This window comes from Ahaetulla prasina, chromosome 1 (assembly GCF_028640845.1).
Source record: "Ahaetulla prasina isolate Xishuangbanna chromosome 1, ASM2864084v1, whole genome shotgun sequence".
NCBI classification, from domain to species: Eukaryota; Metazoa; Chordata; class Lepidosauria; order Squamata; family Colubridae; genus Ahaetulla; species Ahaetulla prasina.
The window spans coordinates 246,549,189-246,573,195 of NC_080539.1; the positions used below are offsets into that span (position 1 = coordinate 246,549,189).

General features: G+C 40.2%; 1 protein-coding gene across 10 annotated transcripts in view; it reads left to right on the forward strand.

Moving 5' to 3' along the window:
* The first annotated feature begins 445 nt into the window (after positions 1-445).
* The window catches only part of SEMA5B (semaphorin 5B), a 578,355-nt gene continuing 554,793 nt past the window's right edge, over positions 446-24,007 (forward strand). For 6 of the 10 annotated variants that reach the window (XM_058195280.1, XM_058195269.1, XM_058195354.1 and 3 more), the window contains exon 1: positions 1,047-1,269. The gene's annotated coding sequence lies outside the window, so the exon portion shown is untranslated. Of the gene's footprint in view, positions 631-1,046; positions 1,270-1,489; positions 1,516-24,007 lie in introns of those variants that run through there. The other 4 variants (XM_058195316.1, XM_058195327.1, XM_058195344.1 and 1 more) reach the window with 4 other exon arrangements.

The window sequence follows — 24,007 nt, forward strand, 5'->3', positions numbered from 1 at the left end:
AAGACCACTAATTAAAAACGTTCTGTAAAACTATTAAAAAAATATAAAACGACAGAGTAAAGCAAGACCGGGAAGGGGAAATATTGCATTAAAAAATATTAGTATCGAGGAAGTCCCCACGCTTGCTGAAAAGAAAGCATGTTTTGAGGGCTTTAAAAAAAAAGGATTGGGGCTAAACCTCCCCTCGGGAAGGACGATGTTGCAGAGGGAGGGGGTCCCAGCAGGAAAAAAAGTCCGCTCTGGACGTCCTGCTAGATGGAAATTTTTCCTTCTCTGCCGGGACAGGTAGATGTAATCGGCCACAAATGGTTTAAACCCCGTTTTGCGCCGGCAGTTAAAGGCATTTAAGCTTTGCCCCTTCGCCATCCGCGTTGCACACGCACGCTCGAGTAGTGGGCATGAAACACTCCGGCGGCTTCTCCCTCTCTTTCCCCTTTCTGCCCTCGGGCACGCAGCCTTCGGTAAATCGGCCCGTACCACCATTCCTGGATGGAAAAGAAAAAGAGAAAAAGAGGGGAAGCCGGCGGCAGTAATTCCATATCGACGAAGTGATCGTTCCAGGGCGCAGAAGCGGGAAAAGGCCAATCGAGCAAACGAGAGGAGTATCTCCGTTGAGAATAAAACGGCGAGGTAAGCTCAAGAGTTTATATTGATAGATAGATAGATAGATGGATGGATGGATGGATGGATGGATGGATGGGTGTAGGTCTCCAAACGGGGAGTTAGTTTGTTGGCTGCCGCTTAAGCCAGCATTGGAAATCGCACCGTTTCGCAGTCGCCTAGGTTCTCCTGAACTGGAAGGGAGTTGCGGGCGACTAAGTGCCGCGTGAACTCTCAAAAGAGGAGAGTTGACATCAGCCCGCCGTGTGGGGCAGGCAGCCCCCCCCGCTGGCTGGCTGGCTGCTCCCCCCCTTCCTTCTCCGTCTCCTCCCCTCCTGATGGAGAAGGTTGAAGCGATTCTGATAGGAGAGTGGACGGCTCCTGGCTGGAAAAGGAGGGAGCGAGCGAGTGGAGGAGGTGGTGGAGGACTGGAGGAGGACGGCGATTCCCGGGCGACTGCAGTTGGCGGTGGGATATTGCCCGCTCGCTCCGGGTTTTCGCATCGGAGGAAACGTCAAGGTTGGTTATACTAGGAGCACGCGATCGCCGCCGCTTTGCCGGGACTTTTCTTGGTTTTTCTTCGCTTCTTCTTCTGGTTTGAGAGGCTTTCGTTTTCAAAGATGTGCGGGTGAACAGTTGTGCGCCGTCGCCCGGGAGACCTCACAAAGGGTGAGTTGTATGCCATCCACTCTTGTCTGCGAGGGGGCGTGGGGGGGGGAAAGCTCTCTCTTTTCCTCGCCTTCTCTCTCTCTCTCCCTCCCTCCCTCAAAGTGGAGGAGAAAGTTGTAAAGTTTAGGAACTTGAGTTTGAAGCGGGGGGGGGAGGGGGAGGAGGAGGAAGAGAGGCGTAGTCTGTCGCTGGAAAAGGATGGAGGCGCAAATCATTTTTGTCTGAAGCGCGACTTGGGCGAAAAAGGTGGCTGCCGTTTTTTTGTTCTTTCTTTGCTGTATGTTTGTTGCGTCGCCTTTTCTCTGGTCGGATCGTTGGGAACAAACAAAAGACGGAGGAGGAGGAGGAGGAGGAGGAGGAGGAGGAGGAAGGGACTGATGCATGAGGGCGGGGGTTTCTTTTTTCTTTCTTTTTTCTTTCTTTCTTTTTGCTGAATGGGTTCCTGGGATGCGTTGTGATCCGGGGGAATTGCGAAGCATCTGAGCCACGGGGCCCCCGCGGCAAATTCCTCTTCGGGTTTAGAAAAAGGAAGAAAAAAAAAAAGCTAGCGATGGTGATCCTGCAGCCGTTAAGGCTGCCCAAATCGCCGACAAGTCTTGTTTAGCGCTGCCTAATTCCATTTAAATCGCAGGAGTCTCTCTCCGTCCGTGAATGTGGGCGGGGGGGGGGGGCTGCAAGCGGTAAGAAAGCTTGAGGGGATGCTGAGCAGAGAGAGGAATGCCTTTGAGGGACAAAAGTCGGCTCTGAAGCGGAAGATAATATTTCTTTGCTTTTTTTTTGTTTTGTTGTGTTGTGTTCGGATGGTAATTTGCCTTTGTGGTAGGGCTGGCCCCATTAACTTTCTGCTCACGTCCTGATGAAGATCAAAAGCAGAGGGAAGCAGAGAAGCTTGCATGGTTCTCTGGTTTCATGCATTGTTGGAAATAAGAGGAAGGGGAATTGGAGAAGGGAGGGGGGGGATAAGAAAATACCTCAAATGGAGCCTGATACATTTAAGACCTGCACCACACTCCTCTCCCACTCCACACACACACACACACACACACACACACACACACACAATGTCCTCATCCAATGCTCCTTTTTATTTCCCTAACTCCTCACCTAAGGAATCTATTGGTCTGGATTCCTGAACAGTTCCACTTTTGCGTTGGTATGTCACACACCATGCCTTGTGGCCAGCAAACAGTTAAGAGCTTTCCAGTCTTGCAGAAAAATAAATTGCTTTTCCCCCCAAGATTGGAGTGGTGAGAGAGAAAGTGGGAAGTTGAGGCAACACGAATCCCGCTTTTTAAATTCTTAACATTTCATTGCTTTTGTCTTCATCCCAGCCTTTAATTTTATTTTACTTTTTTTTTTCCTGACCAGGAGTGGCAAAACTGAATCTCTCTTCCAAATTAACCTCCTTTTTCTGTTTCTGATTGGAAGGTAAAAAAAATCCCTCCCTCCTTCCCACTCTCCCAAACTATCCCCCTGTTCTCTTGTAATAGAGGGCAGGAAAGGCAGCTTGGAAAAGCCCTCTGAAGTTTGAACCAGGGGCTAGCCTGGCTGAGCCCTTTCCCCATCTCTTTTGAAAACCTTGGCTGTTGAATGGGGAGAGAATTGTTGGAAAGAAAGGCTCTTGATAGCTATGAGGAGGAGGACTTGATGAGGCTTTGTTCATCCACACTGTTCCTGGAAGAGTTAACTTGCTGCTTATGTCAGATCAATAAGGCAAAGTATTGCAGTTACACACTGGAAGCATGGGGTGGGATGTGAATTCTGCTAATGCTCAAACGAATTACTCAGAGTTTTAAAATAGATGCAGCATCTATTTGAATCATTTGTTTTTTCTTACTGACTCCTCCGATGATAACTTTTCCCTCCCCTTTCAGATTGTGCTTTATGATTAATAGTTTCTGAAGAATAAACTAGTTCAGGGAGAATTGTGTGTTCAGCCTTGCAGTGTGTTGTTGGAACAGAGAACAGCAGAGCCCGTGTTAGATTATCCCGGGTATCTTAGACTGTGGTTGATCTTACATTCCTGCTAGGATGCTTTGGCTGTGTCTTGAGGAATTCTAATACAAGATTTTGAATAAGAGGTAGGAAATGGATTGGAAGATGATGTCTATTGGTATAGACATTCTGGGTTAAGAGTTGCTTTAAGGAATGTTGCTTCTTAAAGGGGCAGCTCTTAGCCCCAAACATAAAATACTCCTAGTGGCAGTGCTATTGTGCCTCAAGCAAGGTGTTTATGTGGAATAAAGCCTGCAGTTTCTGACAAGGTTGTAAACTTGATTTTTTTTTCAATTAAATTTTTTAGCCAACAGGGATTTGTTTTCTTGTATATATCACTGCAGCATTACAAGTTTATACATTTTATGACGCAAGATGAATGGTTGACTAGTTTATAGCTTGATTTAAAAGCTTTTTTCTTAATGTTTTGTTTAGTCTTTTGTGTGGATTTTTTTTAAAGTTACATACCTCTCGATCCCTATTACTTAAAACAATGCAAAGGTGTGAGTATAAAGTTTATTTTGTCATAATCACTGCAAACATTATTTGAGAGTGCTAGCATCTTTTAACAGGAGTGCATGTGCATCTTTGTATTTGTACTTCAGTGACAACTTTAGACTATATTTGAAAATATTTTTTCTTCAATCTTACTTTTGATTTTGAAAGAAGACAGTTTTGCTTTTTGGAATAGAGTGTAGTGTTTGAGACCTCCGAGTCCCCTTACTGGAAGTATTATTTTTCTGGCTGGGGAATTCTGGGAGTTGAAATCCAGACTTCTTAGAATTGCTGAGATTGAGAAACACTGGAATTTGGATGTTATGGGCTGTTGAAACAACTTTGCAAGCATTCTACTAGGAAATGAGGATTCTTTGGGTCTTAGGGCAACTTTGGCCTCATGTTCATAACATACCTGCAGACAGTTCTATATGAGGTACAAGGTGGATTAGTTGAATGTTAATCTTTTCAGATGACTGTACCGGGATGGTCTTTCGGGAAGGTTCCTGTAGTTTTCAGGGCATTCAGTAAATCTACTTTTGCTCAGTCTTTGCAATTAACAATACATGAGTGCTACAGACTCGTAATCTGGTAAAAAGTGCTTTGACACGTAACTAGTGCTAAAGGGATTGATTATTCATCATAGGTTTGTGTGTGGTATTCATTGCTTTCTTTAAATATAAGTACAGATGGAGGACTTGTGACCTCAGCCACACTGGCCACATCATACCATCAAATGCTGAGAATAAAATTCAGTGTTATCTGGTTGGCCGCAGGTTTCTTGCATCTGATGTAACTGTTTGAACCTTGAGAAAATACATTTGTTTGAGCAGTGGCGAAAATGAACTTAATATGATTGTGGAAGAAATAGTGGTTTGAGTGAATTCTAATGCTGTTCAAGACATTGAAGTGAGACAAGCTTAGAGCTGAAAGCGCCACCTAGTACAGAAATAAATGCCATTATAGTCCGTGGGACTTCATTCCAGGCATACATGCATCAATTGCCATATCCAGGCTATAGTGAAGTATCTGAAAAAAAAGCCCCCCCTTGCTTGGTGCTTCAGTGGAGAGGATTGGCTAAATACAATAATGAAACCCGTGCATAATGTTCTAATTACAGTGGGATCTTTGGTTGCAGAGTGGGCAGAGAAAAGGGACTTCATCCGGAAGTACAACGACAAAGGATAAAAATCTTTCATATCCAGATTTAACTGTGAGTCTTAGATTCTCAGACTATGGTTTATTATCCTTTTCTGCAGTTTTGTCATGGCTGCACATTTTGTTCAATACGTTTCTGGGGATTTGCACAACTAGGAAAAGTTTGAATGTAAGTCTCGGCTGTTGGCTTCGCTTGGCAAAAGGGGGCAGTATCAAACAGTGCCTTGGTAATCTGTACATGTCGATATGTGCATTTTCTTTTAAGTATTGAAAGATGTGTAATTCTTATCCTCAGTTTATGATTTTGAGATGATCCAATTTGTGGAAAAATGCTTTCTTTTAAAATAATACTGTTTGATAAAAAGTTGCTCAGTAAACACATTTACATTTTTTTAAAAAGAAAAAAAAGCTAATTATAGAACTGGTTTTTTCCCCTGCTAAATTATTTTGTAGCAAGTTTTAATGTCATTGGTGCATTCTTGATGAAAGCTAATATCGTTTGGTTTGTAGCCTGATTAAAATTAGTCATTCATTGTTTAACATAGTAGGGTAAGGAAGATATAGTATAGACTCCTGTTTCATTCATCCTGATTTAGGATGACCTGAACTACAAACCAGTCAAACCATAGTACTTTCCAGTTAAAGCACCTTCTACTTGTATGCTTACTCACCTAGGAGTAAATACCATTGGACTTTCCATACAAGAAAGAGAGAGAAGGCTGATGTTAGAAATTGCTATGGTTGAAATGTTTGGATTATATTTAGCAAATCCAAAACAAAGTCCTTAATTTGGGCTGTAACCTGCCTTTCAAGTACCATAATTCTCACTCTCCCTTTTTAAATTTAGAAAGTGAAATGACCATTTTTGCTCTTTATAGCCGAACTCATTTCAGTCTATTGAGATGTGAGTAATCAGGCACAGAGATTTTGTGTGCCCCACCTGAAATGTATTACAATGTTCAATTCCCTCTTTACCAATAAATTAAAATAATAAGGAGGAGAACATCCTTTAAATTGTGCAAGCAATACATTTTATAGGGCACAAGTTAGAAAAAACAGAAGGTAGATAGAATAAATGTATCAGCAGAATGTTTTGGAATGCAAAGCTAAACTTTTGTAAACTTTTTTTTTTCTTCAGACAAGGGCCCAATAATTTCAGGTGACTTCGTAATTTATGCCAAAAGATTCCTCACCTCCCCCACCCCAAATGGGGCTTCAATGTTTTAAACAATGTACCTTTAACTCTTATATATTGACAATAATGAGAGAAGCTTTACATAGATGTTTTATTTATTTATTTAATCTCTTATTTGAGGATCAAGCTTTTATGAATACAAACTTTTACTTGGTACTTGAATTTCTTCTTAATCACATTAAAGACACATAATAAGTAAATTGAAATAGCTAAAATGTAAATTTATGTGTTGACACCTCCTCCCACATAATGTCCTAGACCACTAATAAACTTTTCTTGGTGAAATTGAGAGCCATCTCTTTATGGTGAGTTTAAAAAAGCAATGATTTTTCTTTTTTCCTTTTCATTTGGCTAAGGTCAAGTTGTAATATTCTTTAGAATACATTTACTGCAGTTATATTACAATAATCCTTGTTTACCGATCGCTCATTCAACAACCATTCGAAATTATGATAGTGCTGGAAAAGAAGATTTACAACTGGTCCTATCCCCGCTATTGCAGTGCCCCAGAGTTGCATGATTGTGATTGGGGCACTTGGCAACCAATTCACAATTATAATGGTCACAGTATCTTATGGTCATGTGAGTACCTTCACTGCTGGCTTCTGAGAAGCAAAGTCAATGGGAAAGTTGGTAGGAAGTTGCAAGTTGTGGTCACGTGGTGCCAGGCTTAGTGACCATGTGTGATTTTCTTAAAAGGCAGAACTGGTGTCATAAATTGGGTGCAGTCACATGATGTTTCACTTTGCATTGGCATTGCTTAGTGATGGAGTTGCTGTTCCCAATTACAGTCAGTAAGTGAGGAATTTGAAGTTTTAAAATGAATTTGACTGAATTACATAGCCTTAGCATGGCACATATTAAGTAGTGCAAACATTTGTTTCTGTTTGGGTTATGGCTGTATTGATCCAGATTATTTGGGAACATGGCATCTCATAACTGTCCATTTGTTTTAGATTCCTCTTTAGTCTTTTAGGCTGCCCTTCCCAATCCTTTCCTGCTCTGAATGTTTTGGGGCTGCGTCTTTAAAAATTCCCAATTATCATGGTAATATTGCTTGGAAATACTGGGAATTGCAGTTCTGTCTATACATCTGCAGATTTTGATGGATATTGGATTCTGGTTAACTTGGGCGGGGGGGCACTGTGTGATATCTTTAATTCCAGATGTGGTGAGAGTCCAGAACTGAGTCCAGTTTAAAACCAGAACACAATAGAATGAAATCACTTCCAAATGGAGGTACTTTACCAGAATCTACTCTTAAACAAATTGCTAGTTACAGACTGAGAAAGGTGACAGCTATACACAATCTTACTTTGTATTTTGTTTCTTAAAAATAAGAGTGTTAATTCCTTGAATGAATTTTTCTTCCTAGTTATCAGGTGTGTTCTCATTTATCACATCTATTAATGCTCTCTGTGCTTCTACCTGCAATTCTGTTGAAACCTACTTCTGAAGCCACTTATATGGCAACAGTTATATAAAAAGCGTGCCACTTCTTTAAGTTTCAAGATAATTTCATGTGAAAATGGAACATTTGTTTCTCAAAAATGTATTTTTCTGTTTTCTGCAGAATCATTTTTAAGAACTTCACCGAATCTTGCGCTAGAAATTGGCACTAGAAAATGTAGTTAGAATTTCTATGAAAAGTAGCTTTTGGGAATTGATAATACAATTTTTATACAGTAGAGAAATTTACACAGAAAAGCTCCATATGTTGTGGCAGTTTCAACTGAATCTGATTAAAATTTTCAAATGCGCCTTTTAAAAACTGGAATGCTACTTCACTAACTGGGGCAAGAAAATGCTTTGGATTAAATACTGATCTCTTTGTCCTTATGGGAAGCCCAGGAAGAGGACAAAAAACAATCCCTTTTTGGCACAGGAACACCTGGAGAAGTTCAAATCCTGTTTTTGCAAAGAAACAGAATGACCTGCTCTGAGCTTATATGCATTTATTAATTCATGCATTTTTCACAGTTATGACGCTGTAAGGCCCAAGGCAATATACAGGAAGTAGTTCTCACACTGGTTTGTATTCTCATGGCTGCTGACTATACATATCTTTCTGGCAAATTCATGTTCTATTTTGTCATGCTAGCATACTTCCATTGTGTTTTCATTTAGTATTCTCTTCAGTATGCTCCTAATGCTTCTCTTGCAGAGATGTGTGATATTTTTTTCCTCTTTATGTGGGACCTAGAGATTTATTTTTATTTATTTATTTTTGTCACAACATCATACACAAAGATTATATAGTATATACACATATAAACATATATAGGAAGAAGAAAAGAAAAACAATAGGACAGGAACGGTAGGCACGTTTGTGCGCTTATGCACGCCCCTTATGGTCCTCTTAGGAATGGGGTGAGGTCGATAGTAGAAAGTTTTTGGTTAAAGCTTTTAGGATTATGGGAAGAGACCACAGAGTCAGGTAAAGTATTCCAAGCACTGATGATTCTGTTGCAGAAGTCATATTTTCTGCAATCTAGATTAAAGCGGTTTACATTAAGTTTAAATCTATTGGTTGCCCTTGTATTATTGCAATTAAAGCTGAAGTAGTCTTTGACAGGAAGGACATTACAATAGATGATTCTGTGAGTTAAACTTAGGTCTTGTCAAGGCGACGGAGTTCCAACTTTTCTAAGCCTAGGATTTCAAGTCTGGTGGGATAAGGTATTTTGTTGTTTTCAGAGGAATGGAGAACTCTTCTTGTAAAATATTTCTGGACACGTTCAATTGTATTGATGTCAGAGATGTGGTGAGGGTTCCAAACAGGTGAGCTGTATTCTAGAATTGGTCTAGCAAATGTTTTATATGCTCTGGTTAGTAGTGTGGTGTTTTGGAAAAGAAGCTACAAAATTAGGTTTACAACTCTTAGAGCTTTTTGCTATGTAGTTGCAGTGGGCTTTGGCACTTAGATCATTTGACATGAAAACTCCAAGGTCTTTAACGGGATGGGGTCGTCTGTAAGGTAATGTCCATCTAGTATGTACTTAGTTTTAGGTTCTTTTTCCTATATGTAAGACTGAGCATTTGCTGGTTGAAATTTGGAGCTGCCAATTTTTAGACCAAGCGGTTAGATGGTCAAGGTCGTTTTGAATGATAGAAGTGTTGTCTGTGGTGTTAAATAGTTTGACATCGTCAGCAAAGAGAACACAATTACTTGAGATATGGTCACAAAGATCATTAATGTATAGAATAAAGAGTGTTGGTCCAAGGACGCTGCCTTGAGGAACGCCACTCTTGACAGGAACAGGATTTGATAAAGCATTGCCAATTTTGACCACTTGTTGTCTGTTAGACAGAAAAGCAGATATCCATTTGTGGAGGGGTCCTGAGATTTGGGAACAAAACTCGCACAACTCTAGCAACCGTTTTCTTTTGATGTGAAGAAATGATAGCTGTAGCTCATGGTTGTCCAACCTTTTGGCTTGCCTGGGCTTCATTGAGTGAAAAGGAATTGTCTTGGCCCGCCTATCAAATATATGATATAGTTATCAGTAATATATACAATCTCATTTATTTTTTAATATTTTTTATGATCTTGTGGAACCATGCTATTACCAGCTGTCCAGGGCCGCATGTCGTTGTTATTGTAGTTTCTCATACACATTTACTGAATGTATCAATGTGTAACATCTTTCAACTCTATAAATATTGGGGTGTCTACCACTTCAGATTTAAAGGCCTCTGGTGGCTCAACGGACTAAGTCTGTCTGTTATTAACACAGCTGCTTGCAATTACTGCAAGTTCAAGTCCCACCAGGCCCAAGGTTGACTCAGCCTTCCATCCTTTATAAGCTAGGTAAAATGAGGACCCAGATTGTTGGGGGTAATTAAGTTGACTTTGTATATAATATACAAATGGATGAAGACTATTGCTTAACACATTGTAAGCCGCCCTGAGTCTTCGGAGAAGGGCGGGAAATAAATTCAAAAAAAAAAAGGCAAAAAGATATTTATTTCCTGTACTTGTCTGCAATGCTGTAAACCTAATTTATCTTTTGACATTATCTGTTCCTGAAAAAAGATATAGATGCTTTTACAAAGTTGTTAGTAGATGATCAGATCGCCTTTTTGGTCCGAAGTGCTGCAGAGCCCCAACATGGTGGGGTCTGCTGCATAGAAAGAAGCAGCATGAGTGAGCTCATTGGCTTCCTGTCTCATCCTATATTCTTAGGATCTTATTAAAGGATAATGATATAGTGACTGATTACCTGGTCATTTAAACCTGTACTTCACTGAATAGCTGCAGTTCCTCTTATAATTAGTCCACAATTGCTGATGTTGGGGGGGAAAAGGACATAGCAACACATGCTATGAGGTCCTACAAGTCATATTTATGTTTCAAATTCTAATTTTCATTTTCCTGATTTACTGCTTGAGTGCCTCTCTGGAGGTATTGCGGTGTGGTACTGCTGTCCTTGCAGGTTATTGTATATCAACATATATGCATTTTGCACTTGGGACCGCAGCATCTAGTTAGAATTTCAAACGTCACTTCTGTTGTAGATTTATTCCCAATTTATCTAAGCAAAAATTCCACAACTCTATTTAAACGCAAGCTGCAGACACTGTACTGAGTCATTGTAAGCTTTACCTCTAGCTTATGACAAATGGCGACATTACTTCTTCCTCCAAGGTTGACAGTAATATCCCATAAATGTATTCCCATTTGGTTTCCTGTTGCCTCCTTTTTCTCTGCAATTGACTGTTGACTTACTGCATTCAAAGGTAATTATCTTTTTCGACCTCAGGTGCATTCATTGCTTCATTTGCCTTTTGGACAGTCCTCATAAGCAGCTAGATGAACTGCAAAATTTTCCGATTTATATGTGGTGCTCGTGGATTGCTGAGACACGAAAGACTGAAGGGTTGTGGCCCTTCAGATGCTGTTAATCTACAGCTCTCAGCATCCTTCCCTACAGGCACTGTTTGCTGGGGAGTTATAAATCTCTTTCTACTTATTCTCCTCCTCCTCCTTCTCTTCCTCCTCCTTTTAAAGGGTTTAATACATGGTGGATGGCATGAAGATTTGCCTTTTATTTTTTTGATTGTTAATTATGAAGATATCACCTATGATGGTGATGTAATAGATGATGAATACACATATCATATTGAATATTATTTGCCAAACATTCTCCTTTAACCCTTTTGATTATCTAGGACCTTCTCCTACTTCACATAAGAAATGTGCATCTCATTTTTATTGCATAGGTTTTGAGACAAAAGTGTTAAGAGTCGGATGAATTATAGGAAGCATATAACAGATGGAAGATACAGAGTCATTTCTACCAGTGGAATCAACAAAGGCAGCTGGTAGATACAATAGTAAGAAATATAGAGTCGGAATGGATTGAAACGCATTTATATTTTACAGTTTTGAATAACGTTCTGTTATGAATATACTCTTACAGCACACAGCAATAATTCTTCAAAATATGTATTGATAGGACCGCAAAACAAGTTACAGGTAGTCCTTAACTTTCAACTATTCATTTAGTGACTGTTTGAAATTACAGTGATGCTGAAAAAAGTGATTTATGATTGGTTTTGGCACTTAGAACCGTTGCAGCATTCCCACAGTCATGTGATCAAAATTCGGGCATTGGCAACCGGCATGTATTTATCACAGTTGCATTGTCCCAGGAGCCATGGTGGTGCAGTGGTTAGAATGCAGTACTACAGGGTTAACTCCCTGCTCACTCCAGGAGTTCGATCCTGAGCAGCTCAAGGTTGACTCAGCCTTCCATCCTCCCGAGGTGGGTAAAATGAGGACCTAGATTGTTGGGGGCAATATGCTGACTTTGTAAACCGCTTAGAAAGGGCTGTAAAGTGGTATATAAGTCTAAGTGCTATTGCTATCATGTGATCACCATTTATAACCTTCCCAGCTGACTCCCCACATGGAAGGTCAATTGGGAAAGCCAAATTCACTTAATGACCTCATGATTCACATCTGCAATGATTTGCTTAACAACTATGCAAAAATTCCTAAAATAGAGCAAAACTCACTTAACAACTGCCTTGCTTAACAATGGAAATTTGGGTTCAGTAGTCATCATAAGTCAAGGACTAACTAACTGTATGTAATAACTAAATGCATAAGAACTTTCTTCCTGAAAATGACTCAAGTGTCACCAAGTGCACTTTATAATATCATCTTGTTTGAATCACATCTTTACCAATTTCTTGCTAATTTGGGATAAATTCATCTTGGCTGATAATATCTGGCATGAATCTGCTGTTTTGATACATTTAGAATCCCATTCAATCTTTAGTATATGTAATGTTAGAGACATAAAGTGGGGAGTGCTATTCATATGCAGAAGGCTGAAGTTTTCTTAAGAAAACTAGAGAAAGCATAAGTTTCCTAAATCCATAATGCTACAAGCAGTATTTTGACAACTATATCTGTGATGTACTTTGCTCTCTTATTTATTTGTATATTATTTCATATATTAGCTTTCTTTCTTGAATTTTAGGAAAAAATGGAATGGTAAAATAAACTTCTGTATTTTTAAATCTTTTACAATTTATTCTAGTAAAGCTGTTTGTAACAGCATATTGCTAGTCACAAGTGAATTTACACAGATATCTTGTCAGCTCAGAAACATATTACTTGGATAAATGACTTTCCTTCCATCAATTATGGCATTTGGCCACAGTCAGAGAAAGGTTTCTGCCCACCTAGCAGTTTGAAAGCATGCAAATGCAAGTAGATTAATTGGTACCACTTTGATGGGAAGGTAACAGTATTCCATGCGCATTTAGTGTATAGCCATAATGATCACATGACCACAGAAATTGTCTTCGGACAGCACTGGCTCCTTTGGTGAAGAAATAGACATGAGCACTGTGACCTAGAGTTAGACATGACTGGTCAGAGAAACGTTTACCTTTTACTTTTACCTAGGGAAAGGTGAGGTGTGACTTAAATCTTTTGATTTTAAGGCAAAGATGCTGTTGAGTCAAGCTGGACTTCTGGTGGCTACATGGAAGCATTTTTTTCTTGCCAGCAGTATGAAGGTTTTTTTGTCTTTGTCTTCTTCCAAGATTCTTTTTGGCTGATCTTGGAATTCAAGTTTTGACTAGACTTGACTCTACATACCTTCTGAGCTGAGACAAGGTCATTCAACTGCTGCCACCTGCTGAAAACCCCTCCCCAAAACTAGACTTAGCATCTCCTTTTTAGGGATGGCAAATTAGCCTATGAAGTACGGTACAGCTTTTCTTTGGAAGATTTGCATATGCTTTTATATGCAAGAAAGTGCAGTGGGTCTATCATGTTTCATTTTTTCTTTTCCGTTTAAAATGAACTACGAGGACATAGGAGACTCACAGGTAGCATGAATTACTCATGGGCCAATCTGGGCACAAAGCAGTTCACTCTTGTGCCTGTGCAGATACACTTCTGCTTGATGTTTAATTTCCTTTGCCCAAGGATTAAATTTTTATAAGTGGTAAGGGGATAATTGAAAATATAATCATTTGCCTCTGAATGTGTTAGAGTTCTTCTCCTTTGTATTATTTTTTTCTCATACAATCAAATACAAAACTCCTCCCCATGTATCTACAGTATTGATGGGTAATGCTGTGTCTTAGGTGTGTGTGTGGTGTGTGTGTGTGTGTGCAGGCACGCACGGGTGTGTGTGTGTGTGTGTGTGTGTGTGTGTGTGTGTGCTTGAGGCTGTTGGCAAGCTCAAAACTTACCGTTCATTTAGGTAAAAGTAAAATGAACAATTAAAGGATTGGAGTGCAGCAATGTGATTTTTCTGCTTGTATCCTTGAGTAAAAGATGAGTATTTAGTAGTTATTTGTCAAGCAGAGAGATGCAGAGTAGTTTTATTGTGTGATTTCATTTTCCTCCAGATACCAGAACAACATGCTGAAGTTGCTTTACAAATGGCTTAGGTAGTTCTTACTATCTAAAAAAGTGAGCAGTGTGATGCAATTTTTAAGCATTTTGACTTGTAACAAATGCAGTATTTTTCCCTTGGAGTCTAATTTACTAGCTTTACATTGTAGTTTGTGTATAGCTTGGCAGTGGGAAAATAAAAACAGCATTGAAATGTTGTTTATATCTTAGAAATACTGAAGCATCTTCTACTTGGAATCGGCTTTTCATATTTATATATCTTTGAGTTGACTTATGAGCTAGGCTGTGCTGTGTTGCCTTTGAAAATTATGGTTTCATTATGCTAACATCATACTAATGGCATTTGTTTTTTTAAAAAAACTTCTTCACAGATGCAGTTACTGATTTTTCATTTGGACACAATTTCTCTGTTAATAACGGTGCTATTGAGAAAACTAGAGCAAGCTAAATTGCAATTTTAGCAATACTGTGCGGCCTTTAATTTTTGATCAAGAAAAAAAATATTGGTAAGATTTGAACCTAAATGCTGTTGTACTAGTGAGGCTTGAGACATCAGTGAATAAGCAACATTTGGCCATGGCCTTGCTCATGGTCACTCATATCTTGGTCACTTCCTGTCTAGATTTACTGCAATGTACTATACATGGAGCCCTTAAAGACCACTTGGAAACGTCAACTGGCCCAGAAAACAGCAGGACGCACAGTAATGGAGGCCCATAGATTTGCCCATAATACACCTCTGATGTGCAAGCTGCACTGACTTCCAGTTTCATTCTGCATGCAATTCAAGGTGCTGATCATCTCCTTTAAAGCACCCCATCCATCCGTCCGTCCATGTCATAGGATCAGGTTATCTGCAGGACTGCCGTTCCCTAAGGATATCTATAACCTGTTCAGATAGGGTGGGCACGTTCCTACCCTCTTCCCCTAAATATTATCATCTGACGGGAGCTAGGAAGCCTGCCTTTTCCATGGCAGCTTCTGCCCTATGGAACACTCTGCCACCAGAAGCTTGGCACACCTCCACCCTTTTATCCTTCCATAAGGCTTTGAAGACCTGGTTTCCTCTCAAGCATTGAGAGAAGACTAGATAATCCTACATTACAACGGATTGGTGCCAGGTTTTTGTTGTTTTTAATGTTTTAATGTATTAATCAATTGAGTTTTACAGTTTTAAAATGATTTTATATGCCTTTTAATTTTTGATTGGGAGCTGCCCAGAGTTGGTTTGAAAGATGGGCAGCTATATAAACATTACAAAGAAATGTTTCTTTGAATTTATATATTGGTTCTTTGATGCAAATTGGAATCCCGTGCTGAAAACCCAGAGTGTGCTTATAAAAAGGAGAATGTTATTTTTCTCAGGTGGGAATTTTTGTTCTATTTAGAAGGCCATGGTGAAAAAAAAAAAGTAAACATGTGGTCTACACCAATGTTCCTATTTGTATTTAAAGTTATTTGAATAGCTTAAGGTCGTTAGAGTCTAATGATAATGATTATGTTTCTGTTTATCACTCTACTCAATCAGTAAATATACATCGATTCTATATTCCCGAAGGGATTGTTCCATTTTGGAGAAGAGGTATAGACGATCAATTTTAAAGACTTCGAAAGGCTTTTTCTGTGGAAACCCCAAGAACAGAGGAATTACCATGTTGCAGAATACACTGAGTCAGAAATGATTGATTTGACAAGATAGTTTTCTCCGTGTTTTTGTATGGAACAGGAATTAAATTGGATTTGTTCTTATGTGTTTTGAAATAGCGCCACATTGAAAGGATTTATACTGCTTGATGGAATGAATTCAAATATTCTTCTAGGTAAGAGCTCACATGCCATAAACAATGATGCATTGATCTGGACCTTAAATAACTAGTTTCCCTAGATCACACTTGCCTTTTAAAGTTTTTCATTGTTGAAATAAAAGACCTATTGTTGCATAAAAAGGATTGACATGCTTATAACTCTCAGGATTTTGTTAGCCTAGTATCTTCCTGCCTTTGACAGCAGTGCATAGATTCTAAGTGTGTAACCATATTCAATCTAGGAGACAGGAATGAATTAGAAAAGGAAGCCTGAAACTTCTCCTTTTATGGGCTATGCTATAAAAGGGCTCATGGGATTTGAAGTATGACTGGACATCAATCCTGTAACCTCTCTCCTGCTTACTACAAGCTTGTCAGATGAGGCTGCTGTATCTTGTGAAAATCAAAAAATATTTCCAATCAAATAGTCTTTTTCTCTGGAGGGACCCCCACAGCAGTAGCCCAGCTGATGAAAAAAATCCTAAAGTGAAATGTATTGTTTATTCATAAACTTGCCATATGTCATTTAATCTCTGCCAGATTTATGTTGCTTGCATCAGGCACAAGAAGATTTGTGCATTAAAGCAGAGAAATTATAACCTACATTGCAAGTCCCACACAGTCATGTTTGATGTCAAAAAAAGGGGGACTTCTCCTGTGCGCTGCTTGGAGAGTCCAAGCATGGGTTTCAATTCACCTGATTGGCCAGAGACTGAGTTGTAAAATCTTTGGCCACGCCTCTTCCTCCCGGCCAACCCTCAGTTTTTTTTATCTCAGTTGGCCTAGAGAGACACAAATGAGTTTTCTTCTTCAGATATTAGCTTGAACTAATTAAAAACCTTATGCACGGTCACTCACGCTCTGGTTACGTCTAGGTTGGATTACTGCAATTCTCTCTACATGGGGCTGCCCTTGAGGTGCACCCGGAGACTACAGTTAGTCCAGAATGCGGCTGCGCAAGTAGTAACGGGAGCCGCTCGTGGCTCCCACGTAACATCACTACTCCGTAGTCTGCACTGGCTTCCTGTGGTTTTTCGGGTGCGCTTCAAGATTTTGGTTACCACCTTTAAAGCGCTCCATGGCTTAGGACCCGGGTACTTACGAGACCGCCTGCTGTTACCCTTTGCCTCCCACCGACCCGTACACTCTCACAGAGAGGGTCTCCTCAGGGTGCCGTCCGCCAAACAGTGTCGGCTGGTGGCCCCAGGAGTAGGGCCTTCTCTGTGGGGGCAGCGACGCTCTGGAATGAACTTCCCCCTGGCCTACGTCAAGTGCCTGATCTTCGGACCGTCCGTCATGAGCTCAAAACACACTTATTTATTCAAGCGGGACTGGCATAATAGTGTTGAATTTTAAATTTGGGGTTTTGCTAATATTTTAAAATTTTAAAATCTAAATTTTTAATTATCAGCCTTTTATAATCTGCTATATTTTAAATGTTGCTTTAATTGTATATATTTTGTGTTTTATCTTTGGCTGTACACCGCCCTGAGTCCTTCGGGAGAAGGGCGGTATAAAAATTTAATTAATTAATTAATTAATTAAATAAATAAATAAAAAGCACAGATCAGTGGAAAGAGACGCTCCAAAGACCGGCTGGAGTGCCACGGAGAGAGTGTGGCTCGTTATCGGTGGTGGGTCACTCTCTGCGGCGTGAGCGAGTGATTGTACAGTTTCAACAGAGCCACCGGCCAGCCGATAGCTTCAGCAGGCTACCCTAAATGGGAGGACGCCGAGCCAAGAGACCTCAAAAAGACCCAGGCTTCGGTCTTCCGTGAGTGTGGGCGGCCGGTTGGAATACTTGAAAAGCTGTGTTGCCAGTTTTGCGCTAATTGTGTATTGCAGTGCCTGTGACCATGTTGCCGGTCTCGCGCTTGATTCCCTGGGAGTGGCGACCTTGGAAAGGTGTTGAGAAACTGTTGTCGGTTTCGCGCCATTTTGCCTCTGCAATTGCGGCTGCATTTATTGGCGGTTTCCAACTGTATTCTCAGTTTGGCGCCATTTGTCCTGCTGGGTCTTTGAAACCATTGGCATTCCAGAGTCCCTTTTAACTGTGCCTGGTTAATCAGACCAGAGAACTTTAATACAGAATAATTGCAGGATTCAACAATCCAAAATGGTGGATTTTTCTGGATCACGCAGCAGCGATTCACCTGATTCTTCCCCCATACAGAGATCAGAGGCTTCTGATTCCAGGGGGGCAAGATAAGTTTCAAAAGAGCCATCTACCAGTCTAAAGCTAAAACTTCAAGATCTGTATCATGTGTATCTGAGAAGGATGCCATAAGGAGGCAAAAAGCTTTGGAAAAGCAATTTGCTAAAGTTCATAAACAAGCAGAGGCAGCTAAGGCTTTAGCTATCTAGATAAGTGGTAACAAGGCAGGCACTTCCAGGGATCACCAATTATCTTCCCGACCTCTGCAGGAGGACCAACTAAACTGGTCCCCAAATGTAGAAATGGGATTGCAGAGATTCCAACTAACATCTGTTATGGGGGATTATGTTCTTCTCTCTTCTGTGGCTAATTCAGAAATGGAACCTATCTCCATTCGCAGACATTCAGTGCCATCTGCCATGTTCACACCTACAGTGGCGGGACTCTGCCCTGAAGAGAATTTGGGTCCTGGTTTGTCTCAAGAGTTATGCCATTTAATCTCACAAACCATTTCTCAAGGCATTGATATAGCTCTCCAACAGAGAGGCCTTGCAGCCCCATTGCCATTGCAGTCCTCTCATCTAGTGCCTCTGCAACCACAGTTGCATCCTGAGGTAGGCTATATACAGGAACCTCCTTCCCCACTCCCTTCATTGCACCACAATGTCTTATTCAGGGGAGAGGAAGAAGTGGGGGATTATGAATTGTCAGAGGAGAAGGGGGCCACCCCTGACAAACCAGCATATACCGGGCTATTCAGACCCACATCTGTTTAAGCCATTGCTGCTAAAAGCTAAAACTACAGCTAATATGGGAGTAGCAGGGGGCTTAACAGAGGATCCAGTGGGGCCTCAGGACCCCCATACCAGCCTGTTCACAGAACCAATTACAGCGCAGGAGGTGATCCCTTCGCCAAAATTCTTTGTTGATGTCATCCAGAGGCAGTGGAACCAGCCTGGGGCCATTCCAGCCCCTAGTGGGATGGACAGGAGGATGTATACTGCACAGCAGGGTCTAGAGGAGATGCTAAAGATTCCTACAGTGGACGCTCCCTTGGCCACATTGGCATCTATGGCCATACTTCCTTCTGACACAGCAGAGGGACTAAAGGCCAAGGACAGGAAGGCAGAGCTTTCAGCTCATTAAGACCCATCAGGCAGCTGCATGGACTATTAGATCAGCCACAGCTGTATCCTTTTTTACTAGGACATCACTTCTATGGCTGCAACAAATGTAGGCCAGAGCTGCCCCAGATGACACCAGGTTGCATCAAGATATCGGTAAATTGATGGCAGCAGCCGAGTACTTAGTGGACATTAACCTTAAACGCAGCCAAATTTGCTTTAAGGGCACTAGCGTCCAATGTTACCTCCAGAAGACTGTTATGGCTTCGTCAGTGGCAAGCCGATATGAAATCCAAATGGAGGCTGGTTTCCGCTCCATTCAAGGGAGATGACCTTTTTGGGGATGTTCTTGATCCTGTCCGGGTCAAATGGGTGGAGTCAAATGTGTGCTAAGAAGAGAAACGGAAATTATAGAGGAGCTGAATGAGTTCTGTTTCCATCTTCATAAGAGAAAAATTGGGGAGATCTATGAGCTTGAACTCCTGTTCTCAGGAAAGCAATCAGATGAATTGAGTCATATAGTAAGGAGAAGAAATGCTGGGCCTTACTGACAAATTGAACCTGAACAAATCACCAAGCCTCAGTGGCATCTACCCAAGGGTTATTAAGGAGCTTACAGCTAAGATTGTGGATCTTTTAACTAAAACATGCAACCTCTCTCCGCTATTGGTCTCTGGAGTTGAGGACTGGAAGGTAGCCAATGTAACTCCAATTTTTAAGAAGGGCTCAGAGGGAGATCCAGGAAATTATAGGCCTGTCAGGTTAACATCTGTTCCGAGGAAGATAATAGGAACTGCTTACAAAAGATAACATTACCAGATTTGGAGTCACTGGCCTAGCTCAAGAATACCTAACATAGCTACATTAAGGGAAGGCCCTGTCTAATTAATTTACTTTTTTGAGAGTATTAATAAACTTGTGGCAACTTCATTTACTTAGATTTTCAAAAAGTCTTTGATAAAGTCCCTCATCAAAGACTTCTCAATAACTGTGAATTGCTGCACAATTAAAAAAAAACCAGAACCTCTTGTGAATAAGCAGCTCAGTAAAGGAGATGGGCAGTTTCTAAGCTTGATAAATAAATAAAATAAATTGGTTAAAAAATAGAAAGCAAGAATACATTGGAGGAATGTAACTAATTGGTTCTCCCAATGTTTCCATTCTAGGGCCAATACTTTTTAACATATTTATAAAATATCTGGCATCAGTCATGACTAGTAGAATAGTTAAGTTTGCTGATGACACTAAATTGTTCAGAGTGGCAAAAACAATAAAGGGGTTATGTTCTTGCAATGTGAGCATATGTAAAGTGATGCACGTTGGCCCCCCAAATCCTGACTACATATACCTAATGAGATCAGAGCTAGCAATAGCTGACGAGGAAAGAAATCTGGGAGTACTGTAATGATAAACAGTTCAATGAAGACACTGACGTAGTATGAATTCACTGTCAAAAAGGCCAGCAGCGTGTTGGGGATAGTAAGAATATTGAAAACAGAGTTGCTAATATCATGATGCCCTTATATAAATCAATGCTGCAACTGCATCTGGAACATTTTGTGCAATTCTGGCCACAGCATATCAAAAAAAGGATATAGTGGAGCTAAAGAAGGTTCAGAGGAGGGCAGTTAAAGTGATCAAGGGCTGGAGAAGCTTCTCTTTGAGGAAAGATTGTAATATTTGAGGCTTTTTAGTTTAGAAAGGGGGTGAATCAGTGGTGGGATTCAGCCAGTTCGCACCACTTCGGGAGAACTGGTTGTTAACTTTCTGAGCAGTTTGGTGAACTGGTTGTTGGAAGAAATCATTAGGGCAGAGAACCGGTTGTTAAATTATTTTAATCCCACCACTGGGGTGAATGGGAAGGGATATGATTGAAGTGTACAAGGAGAAGCTATTTTCCCCTTTTCATCGACTTACGACCACAATTGAACCCAGAATTTATGGGTGAGTGAGAAATTTGTTAGGTGAATTTTGTCCCATTTTACAACTTTCTTTGCCACATTTGTGAAGTGAATCACTGCAGTGGTTAAATTAGTAACACAGCTGTTAAGTGAATCTGGCTTTCCCCATTGACTTTGGCAAAAGATGGTCACATGACGCCAGGATAGTGCAACGGTCATAAATATGAACCAATTGTCAAGCATTCAGTTGTAAATCATGTGACCATGCTACAACAATCATAAGTGTAAAAAATGGTCGTAAGTCACTTTTTTTCAGTGCTGTTGTAACGTTGAACGGTCACTAAATGAACTGTTGTAAGTAAGGACTACCTGTACTAGAACCAGAGGTCACCCAATGGAATTAAAATATGGAAGAATTAAGGGCAAAAGAAAGGATTTGCCCCTCACAGTGTATAATGTAGCTTTGGAATTTGCTACTATGAAATGTGCTTACTACCAGCTTGGCTGGCTTCAGAAAAGAGATGGACCAATAATTCAGTTTATTTCAATATTGGAAGTTTTGGTGATCATGGCTGTTAATCTTGATGACAGTGTGAAGGCCATCTGTTGGGACACATGTAGAATTTCTTGTGCCTTTCGTTGGCCACTGTGGGAACAGAGAGCTAGATGAGATGGACCAGGGGTGCAAATCAGCAGGGCACTGCATATGTTCTGCTGCTCTTAACAACTATTACCTGTTTACAAATGATAGGATTCAAATTTTTTTACTACCGGTTCTGTGGGCGTGGCTTGGTGGGCATAGCGTGGCTTGGTGGGTATGGCAGGAGAAGGATACTGTAAAATCTCCATTCCCTCCCCACTCCAGGAGAAGTTTACTGCAAAATCCCGATTTCCTTCCAATCAGCTGGGACTCGGGAGGCAGAGAATAGATGGGGGCAGGGGCAGTTAGAGGTGGTATTTATCAGTTCTTCAAACTACTCAAAATTTCCGCTACCGGTTCTCTAGAACTGGTCAGAACTTGCTGAATACCACCTCTGCTGTTTAGGAAGAACAACTGACCTTTATCTGACTGCTAAACTATCATACTTCCCAATAATAAGATAAGGGTTTTTGTTAAAAGCCATAGAACCAGGTTGGGCATAATTCTGGGTTTTATTTTATGGTACAGCAGGGGTAAAATGCTCCTGGTTGGGACTGGATCACATAATCCAGTAGCAATCGTGGTCGCTGGTTTGGCGATCTGGTAGCGATGGCTGAGCAAAGCTCCACCCACCCACCCGGTTTTAACCAGGAAGTAATGTGTTTTTTACCTTCTGCGCATGTGCAGGTTTTGTGCATGTGCAGATCTGTGTGCTCATGTGACATGCGTGTGCGGTGCGTGCACTTCCGAATTGGTAAGGAAAGTAAGTAGATTTCACCCCTCTGGTACAGTATATGATATTTCAAATTGTTGTTGAGAAAATTCTTTAATGTGGGGTGGAGGGAGATATGACCTGTTTTGAAAAAAAGTAATTCTATGAAATAATTTTAAATTTTCATATCTCAGAAGCTCATATTTTGAAGTTCTTTTCTGTCTGAAATTCTCAGCTCATTAGTCAAGTGTACCAATGAGGCTATTTGCCTATATTTAATCATCAAAAGCTTTGGAAGGAGCCATCAAACCCTCAAACCTATTACCAAATTGTAATTTTTAATGTGATAAATGGAAGAAATTACCTGAGGACTAAGCCCATAACATTACATTCATATTTGTATTTAATTAAGTTAATTGAATTTAATGTTTATACTGGCTCTGTTTACATTTTGCAATGCAAACTCAGGCCTGCAATTCAAAGGCAGAGTATTCTCCCCCTCCCCCAGTTTTTGTATTCCTACCTTGATTGGCTACAGAAGAGTATATTTATGAAAGACCATAAGTATATTTGGTAAGCTGTCATGATGTCACTTTTCAGTTCTTTGACCCCAGATAGTATTTAATCATTCAAGTTTTGCTGGTGATCCTATAAAATAATTACTTTCAAAATTATACTTTCCATTTCCACGATAATATTAATTCTTTTGGATCCAGGTTTTTTTCTTTGTGAACTAACACACAAATCATAATGGTATAATGATAAAAAAATATATATGCTGAAGTTCAGCTGTTTGATGAAGTGGACTGTTAAAATTTGGAAGAAAATATTTTCTTTAACCACAGCCTTTTAAAAATGCATTGAAATAATTTAATCCTCTTTTATTTATTTTTTGTGGAAAGCTAACATACCTCCTGGTTATGCTGTGCTGATAGACGTAATTAAAAGCTCATAGATCATGAAAATTGCACAGCTACTGTAGCCATCCTAGCCAGATTAGAATAAGTGAAGCCAAGGGCATATTTGTCACTGAGGTATTGTAGAAAGGATATTTGGAAATGTGCTTCATATGCTGCTTTGAAATGGTGAGATTCTCATGACCGACTTCTGGAACAGACTGTTACGATTGTAGGAGGTTGTCAAAAGCAGATTGATGTGGGTAAGATATTTTATTCTAAATTCCATTTTCCTCCACGGAAAGGAAACTCTGGATCTATTTGCACACTCTATGGGTCTAACAGCAACTTTAAAAAGTGGGGAGATGGGGGGGGTCATGCAGATTTTCACTATGTAAAATGTAAACCTAACTATCAGATATATGGAAAATAGATGTTTGTACTTGGCCCCTGAGTGACAGGAGAGGCCACAAAAGTGAAACCCAAGTTAAATTCCCTTTCTTTTCATTTAATTTTAATTAAAATTAAATATGGTGAATATGATTGCCTCTAGTTATGTACTATTTCTTCCCTTTTGTAACAATAAAGGTAAAGGTTTCCCCTTTCCCCTTTATATCTATCTGTCTGTCTGTCTGTCTGTCTGTCTGTCTGTCTGTCTGTCTGTCTATCTATCTCCATTTATTATATATACAGATACATATACATATATATATGTGTGTGTGTGTGTGTGTGTGTGTGTGTGTGTGTATATATATATATATATGTCTTGGCTCTGTG